Raw genomic sequence first — 13,441 nt, 5'->3', positions numbered from 1 at the left:
GGGTACACACACACACACACACACACACACACACAAGAAATAACGGCAGGTAACACAAGACTGGAGATTGGAGAATTCCCCCTTCCCTTCAAACCCTGCATGCATCCTGCCTGACAAGACTCAGGGCAAACTCCGCTCTTTCTCGGAGTTCTCTTTGTGGGGAGTTTGGACAAAGGCGAGAAGGATTCTGAGTAAGGATTTCTAGAAAGGACGCCGGGCCAGACGCCCAAAGGAGCGCGAGGAAAGGTAACAGGAGGCTCCCCGAGAGAACAGGGAGGTAAGGAAGGAAACAAGACGGACGCCATTCTACACTTCCCTTTTAAAAATGATCTGTGTTCTCTTCAGGAGACATGGGCCCTGGGGTAGAAGCAAATTTTAGGAGGCTCCAGGGAAAGCCGCTTTAAAAATGCAGCCGGTGCCCTGGCTCGGGCTGCAGGCTGGGGCCCTGCCAGGCTGCCACCCATGCTGCCTTGCACAGGGAAACGGTTTATACGATATATTTGGCTTTCTCCGAACCTCATGTAGCATCAGTTCCTCACAATTACCTCGACCTCACCGCGCCCCCTTCCTCTTGGCAAAGCAGCGGGAGAAAGAGCACTGGCCGCAGCGTGACTCACCGGCCCGCCACCCGTCCGCCCGCCGCCCGCAGTGCCTCCCACCGGATGAAGGCTCCTGGTGATGCCCCTCCACAGTTACTCTACATGGAAAACTGTAACTACCAGTAGGTGTGTTTGTGTATTTGATTAAAATATATATATATTTATTATATATTTTTACAGAGAGGAAGGGAGAGGGATAGAGAGCTAGAAACATCGATGAGAGAGAAACATCGACCAAGGTACGTGCCCTTGACTGGAATCGAACCCGGGACCTTCCAGTCCTCAGGCCGATGCTCTATCCACTGAGCCAAACCAGTTTCGGCTGTATTTGCTCTTAACCCCAATAAATATTCACCTACTTCAAAGAGTTCCTTTCTTTTTGGGTAAGGATCAAAACAGAAGAGCTATTTATAAGCTGTTATTCAACTGTGAGAATGTGAATTACGTTTACAACCTTGACCCCTTCCCTTCCTCACACTCCTGATGGGTGGGTGGGGCAGAACTGGCTGCCCTGCGCGCACACGTGTGTGTGTGTGTGTGTGTGTGTGTGTGTGTGTGTGTGTGGAGGAGGGGGCCGCGGGGAGGGCAGTGATAGGGGCCTCCCATCGGTGAGGAGGGTCACCTTCCTCAGGTGGCAAAGGCCGGTTACCAGGCTGTCACCTCAGCAAGTGCAGCTTCCTGCTCCGCTATGGGCTGCTATGGCTGGGAAACTCCTTTGAGTTTTGGTCACTTTTTCAACAAGGAGGCGGGGGACCCGGCAGGTGCTGCACTTCCCAGCAGTCCTGGCTGAGCGAGGCGTGGCTGCCCGCAGGAAGGAGGGGAGCTGGCGTGACCAGGAAAGTAATAAATCATGAAAATTATGGTGACACCGATGAAAAGTTACTCTTCCCCGCCCCCCCCCCACCCCCCAACAATGATTACAAAGGACAAGGGAGATATTTCCCATTAGATGACGCTTGAGTGCAGACAGACTTTCTCGGGCCCACACGTAATGATTAATGATTCTGTTTATTAAAAAGCAACGGGCTCACATACAAGTTCTAGAAACTGGGGTGCACCCCCATCCACACAATGGCCTGGCCTGTTCCTCACGTCTAGGAGGTGGCACCGAGACGCAGGAGGCCCCACACGGGGGAGGAGCCCGGCTCACGGAGTCCCCGCCTGCTTTAGGGTGGGGACCGGCACAGCAAAGGTGAGTCTGCACAGAGGCCAGGGCTGTTCCCTCCGAAAAGCCACCTTCACTGCCCCGGGCACAGCCTGAGCCCGCTCTCATGGCCTCAGCGAGCGCTCTCCCTCCCAGGCTCAGCCAGGAGGAGGCAGAGACCAGGCCCTGGGGAACCACCACTGAAGGCCCAGAGAGGGAAGCTGTGCAAACACAGCAGGCCAGGCGCTGGGCAGGGCCTGGGACGGTGATCACACATCTGACCCTCTTCAGGAGGAGCTGACAGGAAAGTATTTCTAGACAGCAGCATGGAAATAGGCACGGAAACCTCAAGTCCCACAGATGGATATGCATGCAGTTGCCTAAATACAAAGGAGTTGAACACCCTCTTTGCTCCAGCAATTGCATTTTTAAGGAATTTACCTCCAGATACATCAAGCTCTCAGGGCGAGGCTGTTCCCTCAGCAGAGTGTGCAATGGGAGGATGGGGTGCCCTCCCCAAGAGGAGCTCTGCGCAGTCCTCGGAAGGAACCCGCTGCGCTGACAGGGGAATATCTTTGGGATACGCCAACTCATGAAAACAGCAGTCAACATGTGGGTTAAGTACAGAATGACCACCTTTGTCTAAAACTTTTAGAAGACACTTTATAACTGTTTCCTTGAAAGATGCACAAGGTTCCGTTGGGGAAATGGGGTTTTGGGAGAAGGTGACTCTTACTCTACGTTTTAAACTTTTCTGCCCAGTTTACATTAAAAAAGAACAAACAACCCATATGCATGTCTTAGTAAAAATTTTGAAATAAATGAAAACATTGAAAATGATGCCAATACAACAACCAACCATTTTCTGGGGGTGGTGGCTGTGCAGGTTCCAGGTCTGAAAGGTGGGCTGGGCGATGTCTGCAGGGGAAGATGGCATGTCTGGGGTGATTAGCTGGTTCCCCAGCTAATAGGGAAGGTTACGTTATCAGCATCTCACCTTGGGAAGCAGAGGAGCCATATTCCTGCTGTGGAGAGTGGGCCACGGTCACCCCAGCCTGCCACAGAGCCGAGCTTGTTTATTTTTGACCCAGTGAGTCATAACAGGAAAGGCACACAACGACCTGTTAGACTTCAACCTTTTAATTGACAGTCTGGGAATTCTACCTTTTGCGGTTCTGCTATTTGACTGGAACCAAACCCTTGCTTCCATTGCAAATGATGGAGGAGGGATTATCAACCATAAATATTTGTCTCCTATGGGCCAGGCTCAGCAAACCAGCATCGGGCTGGCAATGTATTTCAGCTTTATGGAATGAGATCCATTCCCCACTATTATGGTGACATAAAGATGTGTGTTAGAAGTGTGTGTGTGTGTGTGTGTGTGAGAGAGAGAGAGAGAGAGAGAGGGAGAGAGAGGAAGTACAGTAAACAAAGTGTGAGGAAGGAGTGTTTCTGGAAGAGTAGGGGCTAGTCAGTAGCCAACCCAACACCCCTTCTCCCCTCCATCCTTGGGGTAATTGGAACTGACACCAAACCCAGAAATATGTGCCGATGCTTGACCTGGTCTAATCTAATTCACACAGCACCTGCAAGACACTGTTACTATTTTACAAAAGGGTGAGGCTGAGGCCTGGGACTATAAGGTACCAAGATGCCTCTGCTTGGAGGGGCTGGGGATGGGAGGTACTGTGTGGGGTGGTGCAGAGTGGGTGTGGGTGTGTGGGAGACCCAATGAATGCAGAAGGTGAGCTCATTTGTTTCATTCATGGAAGTACATGTGACCCAAACAAGAGTTCCATATTTATGTGACATTTCCACACACGTGTCTCAGTTAATCCCTGCAACAAAGGCTCAGAGCTGAGATGCGTCATCGGGATTTCTGGCTTCCTTTTCTTTCCTCTTTCTGCTCCACCACATCTAACTTCCAAGGCCACTCCTCCAGGGGAGAGCTGGTTTTATATGATGACAAGACCAGAGGGCCGAGTGTGGAGGGTACACGGCAGGCTGGCAACACTGTTGTGACGCATTGAGTGGGGAAAGGGGAAAATGTTTGTAAAAAATATAACAAGAGTTAAGGTGCCCCATTTTTGTTTTAATTGCATAGATCAGTGTTTCCCAAACATTTTATTTTTTTTATTTTAAAAAATATATATTTTATTGATTTTTTACAGAGAGGGATAGAGAGTTAGAAACATTGATCAGCTGCCTCTTGCACACTCCCCACAGGGGATGTGCCTGCAACCAAGGCACATGCCCCTGACCGGAATTGAACCTGGGACCCTTCAGTCTGCAGGTCGACGCTCTATCCACTGAGCCACACCGATCAGGGCGTTTCCTAAACTTTTGACATATGTTTACCCCTTCTATAATTTTTGTATCGCTGAGTACCCCTCGTACTCATGAGAACGTAGAATTAGGTGCAGCTAAGCACGGTGCAGTGCATATCCCCATCAAACTCGGGTGCAATGCGTACCCCCACCAAACTCTTCCCGTACTCCTGGGGGTACACGTACCACACTTTGGGAAACACTGGGGCCCATAGATGATGCTATTTATGTAAAAAGAGGTCTCTGTATGGAGATATGGTTTGTTTATATTTAAGTGTACTTTCTACCTGTTTTTTTTTTCTTTTTCTACTGAGCATATGTTTACAAAAGGTGCACACACATATATAGCTGCTTTATGGGAAAAAATAGATCAAATAAGATAAGGGATGTGAAAGTACTCAATAAAGTGGAATGAAATATATGACACTGTTTGCCCGGTTGTTTGCTGTTCCACGTCAGCTCAGGCCTCCCATTCTCCTTGCTTATCCCAGCTTCCAGCGTCACCAAACTCTTCTTTAAATAACAATGGACCCCAAGCAGGGAATGTGGCTCCCTGAAGGAACATTTTCTATATCAATGAAAAGATATTCTAAATGAACAGTTAACATATTCCATCACTACTAAGATGCATAGTTTTCTTACTCTAACATTCTGAAATTAGAATGTGTCTTATCAGCAACTAGAGGCCCGGTACACGAATTCATGCACAGGTGGAATCCCTTGGCCTAGTGGGAGATCAGGGCTGATGGGGGCAGGCCAGCGGGGGCACAGGAGGTTGGCTGGCTGTGGGGGGAGGGGCTGAGGGAGGTTAGCCCGCCAGGGGGAGGGGCCATCGGAGCCAGCTGGCTGTAGGGAGGGGCTGAGGGAGGTTGGCCTGGGTGGGGGGGGGAGGACACGACAGGACGGACTCTGGGAGGTTGGCTGTGGGAGTGCACTGACCACCAGGAGGTAGCTCCTGTGTTGAGTGTCTGCCCCCTGATGGTCAGTGCACGTCATAGTTACCAGCCGGCCATCTGGTTATCCAGTTGTCCGGTTGCTTAGACTTTTTTATATATATAGATGCTTAAGTGGCAGTGGTTTTTTTGGTGGTTGTTGTTTTTTTAATTGAAAAAATAAAATAATGACATCTCTCTTACCTCCTAGCACCTTAGACTTAATTATGGCACACAACACTTAAAAGGGAGAGGCTCTGTTCTACGTACTTCACAAATATTAAGTCAATGTTTAACATCATCGAAGACATAAACTATTAGAAAGATTTTGATTGCTCTGGGAGCATCGCACCATGCATTCATGCCACTTCAGAAACTGGTGGTTTTGACTGGTGAGGCAATGACAGCTCCTGGAGGCTTTGCTGAGACTTCTGTAGCTGGTGCCCTAACCCACCCCATCCCAAAGGAAGAGGGTGGGTGTCCTGGGTAACAGCTGCCCATCGTCAGACTACAAGCTCGCAGAGCAAGGGAGTTCCTCTTCGATTTGTATTTTTTATTTCAGACAATGTATTCTTTATTTCTTGTTGATCCCTTATCATTTCTTGTTGACTCCTTATTAATTCTAGTTGATCTCTTTTCATATCCTCGTAGCCCTTATCCATCTTTTCTAAGAAATTCTTGAAAAAACTTATAAGCGTAGATTTGAACTCTATATCCAGACGCTTTTTGTCCTCCATTTCTTTCGTTTGTGATCTATTTTGTTGTCGCATTTCGCAGTTACAGATGGGGATGGGGTTTCAGGGTGGAGCCTGCAGCTTTGGCTTCTGTCAGCCCCGCCCTATGCGGGTCCTTCAGTGCTCGCTGCTGCCGGCACCTCTGAGAGAAAGGTGCCCTCGATTTTCGCCTGCTGCCAAACAGTCTATGCTCTCCCCCAATGAGCCCAGTATTGGGGTTCAGTTCAGTTGGAAGTGGAGTAGGAGGTGGCGTTCAGAGCAGTCTGGAGCCCCAGTCTCCTTCCCGTCAGGGCGATCCCGCGGCACAGCCGACCGTCCCTTCTCTGCGCGCAATGTGCGCGCCTCCGGGACCTCCTTTCGCCTCTCCCCGGGGTTCCGCCTTACAGCCCAGCTCCCTATGGCTGAGCCTGAGTCCCCGGGGTCTGGCCCAGAACCGGGGATCAGAGCAGTCGGGGGCCCAGCACAGTCGGAGCTTTTCTCTCCTTTCCGCTCAGGAACGCCCGCCAGGCACTCGGCCTCCCTCCTCTCCGGCTCCGTCCTCTCCGCGCGCCGCGTCTCCGCGTCTCCGTACCTTGGCTTTTCCAGCTCTTCCGCACCTCCTTCTGGTTTTCTCCTTGCTTCTCGCTGTAGAATTTCCAGTCGGTCAACCTTCCTGTAGTTCTGGGCAATGTCCGTTTTATATTTTAGTTGTATTTTATTGAAATTGTTGTGTGCGGCTGCGGCTAGGTGTTCACCTGGGCGCAGCCATCTTGGATCCTCCTCCTCTTCGATTTGTAAAGGCACATTCAGACTTTATCTCTTTCAACCCACAAGTTCCTTCAGTGCCGAGGCCACCTGGAGCAGGAAGGTGGGCCACCCCTGCCGCCGGTGTGAGAGTCCCGCCCCAGGAATGATGAATTCTCACCTTTGTTTACACTGTGCTCCATGTTTCCTAAACCTTCGTCATTTAACTACTTTTAAAACTTCTTTAGTTTATCTATATCAACTAGTTTTATAACTAATTTTTTTTATAACCTTATCCATAGGACAAATCCCACCAGTCCTATGCTTAAAATTTTTCTATAAACTGTCCTTTTTAATTTGGCTAAATCCTAAAACAATCATCCCTATGAAACCACTAGTTTGGCATTAGTCTTATTTCTCTGAGATGTCTTAAAATAACAAGGAAGATACACGATTTAAAATACACATCGTGGGGCTGTACATTGTGCTCTTACCACCCACCTGGGTGCCCAGTCACTCTCTATTCGGCCTGTTCCCACCGACTTCAAGTCCAGCCACACGGAGTTTAAACGGCCACTGTTGTATCTCCCAAACCGATGTTTCCCTGCGGTGCACAAGCTCACCTGGCGACACCAGAGCCCCATTAGACAGTCGGTGGGAGCCTTGGGCAGAAACTACTCTGTATCGTGTTCCGCGTCCCCTGCACGTTCCATCGGAATCCCAAGACCCATCCTGTCCTCTCTCCTCCACATGTGGGACATGTTAGTGGCCCCCAAGGTGAGGGCCTGCCTCTCGGCTGAGGGAGAACTTCTCTCCTGAGCACCTGTGATTTATTCTTTCTTTCTCTCGGGAAGCACTTGCTGAAGTATTATCAGTGCATTGTGTCCTTCCCTCCCTTAGTCTCCAGGAAACCTAGAATCCTAACTCTCTCCCTCTTCTCACACAATGGCTACTTCGTGTCACATACCAGCACTGTTCTAACATTTTATTTATTTATTTTTTATATTTTATTTATTTTTTATAGGGAGGAAGGGAGAAGAATAGAGAGTTGGAAACACCCATGAGAGAGAAACATAGACCAGTTGCCTCTTGCACATTCCCTACTGGGGATGTGCCCGCAACCAAGGTACATGCCCTTGACTGGGATATAATCTGGGACCCTTCAGTCCCCAGGCCAATGCTCTATCCACTGAGCCAAACCAGTTAGTGCTGTTCTAACATTTTTTACAAGGTCATTTATTAAATCCTCACAGCCTTACCGGGCAGGAGACTGAAGCACAGAGAAGTTAAGTAACTTGCCTGGCTGCAATAGCTGGGCTTCCAACGCAGGCTGCGCAGCTCTCGAACCTCTGGTCTTACCCACTATGCTCACTGCCTCTCGTAGTAAGGCAAGTGCCTGGAAAACCAGCAATAATTCTAAAGTTCACAGGAACTGCCTTATTGCGTGTTGACTGTGCACCATGTATCAGCTTCATTCATCTACACACACCAGGAAGCAGGCACCCTCGTTGCTGGTTTGGAGGGGACCCGTGCAAAGCGGGCAGCTGGACGCTCACAGAGCAAGCAGCCTGACTCCACACGGCACTGCACACGACAGAGAAAACTCAGGGCCCTGGCATCGGCCACGGGAGCAGGTCTGTTTCCTGCTGTGCCCAGCATGCAGGGCAGTGCCAGTCTGGTAAGTGAATTCCGGGTCGCTTGGGCTCATCTCAGAACGAGGGGTGTATCTTCCTGTGGCGGCGACAGTGGGAAACGGGGGGTCCTCGGACCAGAGCCTGCCCCAAGGAAGATGGAAGTTTCAAAAGCTTTCCTGTGGCCCACGGCCCAGGAAATGCAAGGGAAGAAATGTTGACCCTGAAGACAGCTCTTCTTTTAATGGTCTACTGGGGTCCAGGCTAGGGTAACCAGCTAATCTTGACCCCAGAGCGAGGATATTTCAAGCTACAGAATAAAAGGAATCCAATGGTTGAAATCCCTTCATGTTGAAAAATGCGCATCCTACATTGGCCTCTATTTACGGTGCAATCAAACCATGAAGAGCCACTCCGACATCAGTCTGATCTCCAGCTGCTGCTGGACCCTCGGGACCTCCCTGTCATCACGCCTGTTCCCAAGTAGGAAGGTTGGTGAAGGCAATGCCATTTGCTAATCCAGTAGTTGATCAGAATCCATAGACTTGGGATCAAGCACAAGCCCTGCCTCTGTAACCTGGGGCAAGGTCAGCTTCATGGAATTTTATTCTTTACAATTAAGGCAATCTATTCAGTAAACACCTAAATGTGGTTCAGGTTTTATAATAGACTCATAAACCAAGGAAACAAAGCCCTATTAGACTATGTGTCCTAATTTTTGTTTTGAAAATTGCAGTCCCCGAAGCAATGACAGCTGTTCAGTAAATTGCTTTAATTGAATTAATAAGTCAAAGTAATGAGGCAGGCTGACTAGTTCCAGAAATGTAACAACCAATGAATGCCTTGTGTACGTATTATTGACTTAAATGGGGATAAAAACAGAGAGGTCTCTGAACAATTCCTTGTGACATAAAATGAACTACTTGCCGCTCTGTACCATGGAGGAAAGAAATCCTAATTCTAATGCTGTTCTGAGGAAAAAGAAAAACCTGCAAAGATTTATCAGCAGAATTGATAGCAATCCCCCAGGCAGAGAGGAAGGCTCTGTGGGTGCATTTTAGGGGAGACCACCAGAGCAGCCACTAATCCACTCTGTGGATCATGGACCAGGGTCACCTAGGATCCTGCAAGCTCAGGAAAGCCTCAGGTGTGAAGATAAAACCCATCCTCTCACTCTCTTTCACTATCTGGCGATTTCTTCTCATAACCCACACCTTGGGCCTCAGGAATGGAATAAAAACAGGGCTGAACTGAAGGAATTCAGAGGGAGTGGGAATCGTGTGTGCACTTGATGATTCAATGCGAAGGCCCAGGACAGACAGGAATGCTGGCTGTGGACTCTGATATCAGCTAATCTCTCAGAAGCCACACCCCGACTGCAGGAGGCCAGCACTGGGCCTGCGTGTTAAGGGCAGCCAGGAGGGAAGTGGATGGGAGAATCTACCTTGTTTGTATGTGTCTTTGCTACAGAAATTCCAAGACGTTCTTCTCACCTACCTGCTGTGACCCCACACCCAGTGAGCAAACGATAGGGATGCATTTGCAATGAAACCAATTTGGGGCATCAGTAGCTTGGATTGTGAGCTTATGCTAAAGGCTCATTTGCAAGTGTATACAGATCTTTAAAAATACAGAAGTTGGAGAGGAAGGTAAAGAGAGGTTATGCAGAGGGAGAGAGAGAACCCTCTTTCTCTCTGAGGGGAAGGGATTCTAATCGAATAAAGGTCTTAGTATTCCTACAATTAAAAAAAAGACCTTTAAGAAAGTTAAAGATTTCAAGGATTTTTAGTAAAAGTGGCCTTGCAAGGATTCAATCTCTAACCCTCAGTTTCTTTTTCTGCAAAATGGGGATAATAACAGTACCTGGGGCTTCTGAGGGTATCACATCTGATAATCATGGGGAGTTCCTATTACATTCCTGGCCCATTGTGAGTGCTAAGTAAAGCTGTTGTTCATCACGAGAAGTGAACTGGGAACACTGCTGGCTGGGACTGGTGCCCTGATGAGATACCTGAGATCTCAAGAAAGAATCGGAGAGCCATCATCTCACCTGGCCAATAAGAAGGTAATAGCAGAGACAGGAGTCAATAAAGAAATATGGGACTTTTAAAGCTTCATGATGCTCCACTGATGCATGTTCGCACGATTTGTGAGACGTTTGAGCACAGGATTCTCTGAGATGAGGGATCCACTACAGCGGAATAGAAGAAAGACCAGTGCTGCAGAAAAGGCAGGTAGGAAGTTAAGAGACTGACTAAAAAAGAAGCCAGAAACGAAGAGGTACAGTAAGGACCACCTTGAGTAACAGGCTGATGCCTTTTAGGCAAAAAAAAAAAAAAAAAAGTGACCGTGTTTGAACAACCTACAAAGGAAGGGAGGAAGGGGCAAGAATACTTCTATATTTATGTTCTGAGTCGTAAAATTTTATAGCTGGAAGGAGCCTTGCCTATTGACTGGTCAGGTCAGAATTCTTCCTTTGTGGGTGAGGAACCGGAGGCACCGAGAGGTGGCCCACGTCCATGGTGCCAGCTACATGACAGAAGAACCGGGACTGGAATCCGGGTCTTCCAGCTCTGGGCCCAGCACTGTGTGGCTCCCACAGCCAGCCCCTCCTGAGCAAACCTGGAGTGAAGGTTTTTATCACCCACGAAAGTTCTGGGAAGAACAATCCAGGGAGTCTAGGCATTTAAGTATTTTAATTTCTCAAATAATAAATATCATTATTTGTGAACCTTAACCCTCTGGTAATCAGACTGCATGAGGGCAGGGATGTCCATCCAAATATTAAGTATTGGAAGAGCTTAATTTCTTCCTTTTCTTAAACTTTAAGACAAATATAAGTAGAAGTTTTAGTATTTGCTACCCCATGGGTTATCTTGCATACAAAGTGCACAGACCCCACACTTTGGGGACTACTTTCCTAGAACCCTTGGCCTTGCACGGTCGCTGAAAGCACTACTTTCCTAGAACCTCGGCTGCGCTCACTGCCCAAAAAACCTGGCGGGCCGGATCAAACTCCTCTGCGGGCCGCATGTGGCCCGAGGGCCGTAGTTTGAAGACGCCTGGACTGTATGGGGTTTGGGGGTGGGGGGTGAGGAATAAGAGTCAGGGCATTGGTTTAACAATCAGAAACAAGTAGGTGCCCTAGCTGGTTTGGCTCAGTGGATAGGGCATCAGTCAGACTGTGGACTGAAGGGTTCCAGGATCAAGAGCACATGCCTGGGTTGTGGGCTCGATCCCGGGGCAGGAGTGGCGGTGATGGGAGGGGGGCGGACAGGAGGCAGTCAATCAATGATCTCTCCCTCTCCCTTCCTCTCTGAAGTCAATTAAAAAATATTTTTTTTTTTTTTTAAAAAGAAAGCAACAAATAGGTAAAGGAGAAGGGCAAACTCCAGAAGATAAGGGGAAATACCAACAGAAATTAGAGAACTGTAATCTAACTAGAGATCTCCAGCTGGAGAATCCCATGGTGCCCCTTCCAACAGTAACGCTTTTCCGCCACAGTCACTAAACTGGAAAACAAAACACAAGCTGACCATGTCTGATGTGATTATGGGTCATGGGTGAGTCACACCAGCTTGAGGCTCAGAGCTCCATAGAAAACCCAAGACATTTTTGCTGTCCACTGCTGCTTATTATGTCCTGTGAAATGCAATACAGATCCTAAAGACAACCCACATCACCAAGTGTGCTCCACAAAGTTTAGGGAACAGGGCACGGGCATTGCTTTTCTTGAGCGCTTACGTGCCAAATGCTATGTTAGATGCTTTGCTTCATTTGGTCTCAAAAGAATCGCAGGACCAAGGAGGTACCCTGATCCCCATGTAACGGATGAAAAAAAAATGGGTCAAAATGTCATGGAGTCCAGATCTGTACTTGAGTTTGGTGGTTTTGAAGTCCACAGCAGGTTTTACTGAGGCTGTGGTGGAAGACAGAAGTGGATTCCCCGCTCTGTAGAAATATCTCAAGGGAGATAGTCTCTGGTGGTGAGATTTTGACTAGAGCACTTTAGGTGCCATGTGGGAAGTTGGATGGATCGCGTGGCTACGGGAGAGACTGCACTGTACACAGAGGGGCATTTTAGGCACATTTACATGGTCTCCTTCAAAGCACTCCTCACAGCCCGTTTCAAAGACAGAGGCCCACACCCAGATTTCAGTAATTGCAGGCTTCTCCTTCAATTTTTTTTTGTGTGTGTGTGGAACAGATGATGATTCCCCTTTGTAGCAAAGGTGCCTCTTAGCACAATAAGGCCATTGAAATGTTTCATAAATAACTTCACAGAAATTCTCACTTGGACAAAATAGGCAAGAAAACATCAAATGCCAACACAAGCCAAGGTAGGGGTCCGCTGTAGAAACCTGTTACAGAGCTTCCAAAGTCAAACCGAAGGGCGCTCTTAGCCCTGCGGCCAAGAGCAAGGAGTGAACGCTGGTCTTCTTGCAGTAAGGACAGGCATGAGAGTCCGGGGCTGGAACAGACGCACAAATAACCGAAATCACTTTCTGCAAGGAACGGAGACAGCCTGCGGCTTGCTCTCCATGTTGGGTGGAGAGAGCGTTGTGGCCCCTCAGCCTTGGAGAAAACAGCATGCCCATGTTGGGCAGGACAGTGAACAGAAATCAGCCGTCAGCATCACCGCTTCCCACAGAGGGCTGTGCTTCCACACTGCCAGCAAGACCGCGAGCGGATTAGCAAAAACATCTGCATGGTTTCTAGTTGCAAAAATACTGAAAGGATTTGTACTTCATTCTGCTCCCAAGTGCACAAAAGTCCCTTTCTACCTGAGCCCGACACCCAACGCAGGAGGAGAGGAGTGCCGCGGTCCCAACATCTTCCCCGACTGTGACCCTTTTCTTCCTGGGAGCTGGGCCAAGAGCACAGTACAACTTACTGATCACATAACCAACACCCGAGATACCCGGGAGTGACCACGGTCGCTGGAATCAAAAGCAAAAGGTCTCGCTGTCATGTGTGAGGGCATTTGGCTGGGTTTAAGGCACAGGCGTAGCTGCTAGCTTTGCACTTAGGAGAAAACTTCATTTCAAAAAAAATTTTTTTTTTTTTAAATTTAGTGGAGCAAGCAGAGTACAAAGGTTAGAAAAGAGAGAAATTGCATGAGATCCTGAGAAAGATAAAAAGGCAAGTGATTTAAATTAAACATGCGGGAAACATTAAAGAAGGAAAGGAAATAAAACAACCCTAGCGACCAAAATATACAACAAAGAGACGTTTTTTGATCGTAGGGCCGGCCGTGTGAATAAATAAAATACTGTAAATGCTCTAAAGGGAAAAAAATTAACAAGAAAAAGGTTTCCTTTCAACTTCCATTCTTAATGAAACCAGGATTC

General features: G+C 48.2%; 1 protein-coding gene across 3 annotated transcripts in view; it reads right to left on the bottom strand.

Annotated features, from left to right (window-relative positions):
• Positions 1 to 13,441, bottom strand: part of MYO1E (myosin IE) — a 177,875-nt gene that overhangs the window by 103,997 nt on the left and 60,437 nt on the right. Inside the window, exon 1 of one of the 3 annotated variants that reach the window (XM_045582052.1) lies at positions 2,008 to 2,024. The exons of the other annotated variants lie outside the window; for them this stretch is intronic. The gene's annotated coding sequence lies outside the window, so the exon portion shown is untranslated. Of the gene's footprint in view, positions 1 to 2,007; positions 2,025 to 13,441 lie in introns of those variants that run through there. 3 annotated transcript variants of the gene reach the window in all.

This window comes from Pipistrellus kuhlii, unplaced genomic scaffold, assembly GCF_014108245.1.
Source record: "Pipistrellus kuhlii isolate mPipKuh1 unplaced genomic scaffold, mPipKuh1.p scaffold_m20_p_1, whole genome shotgun sequence".
Lineage (NCBI taxonomy): Eukaryota > Metazoa > Chordata > Mammalia > Chiroptera > Vespertilionidae > Pipistrellus > Pipistrellus kuhlii.
This window is presented reverse-complemented; position numbering and strand designations above follow the sequence as displayed.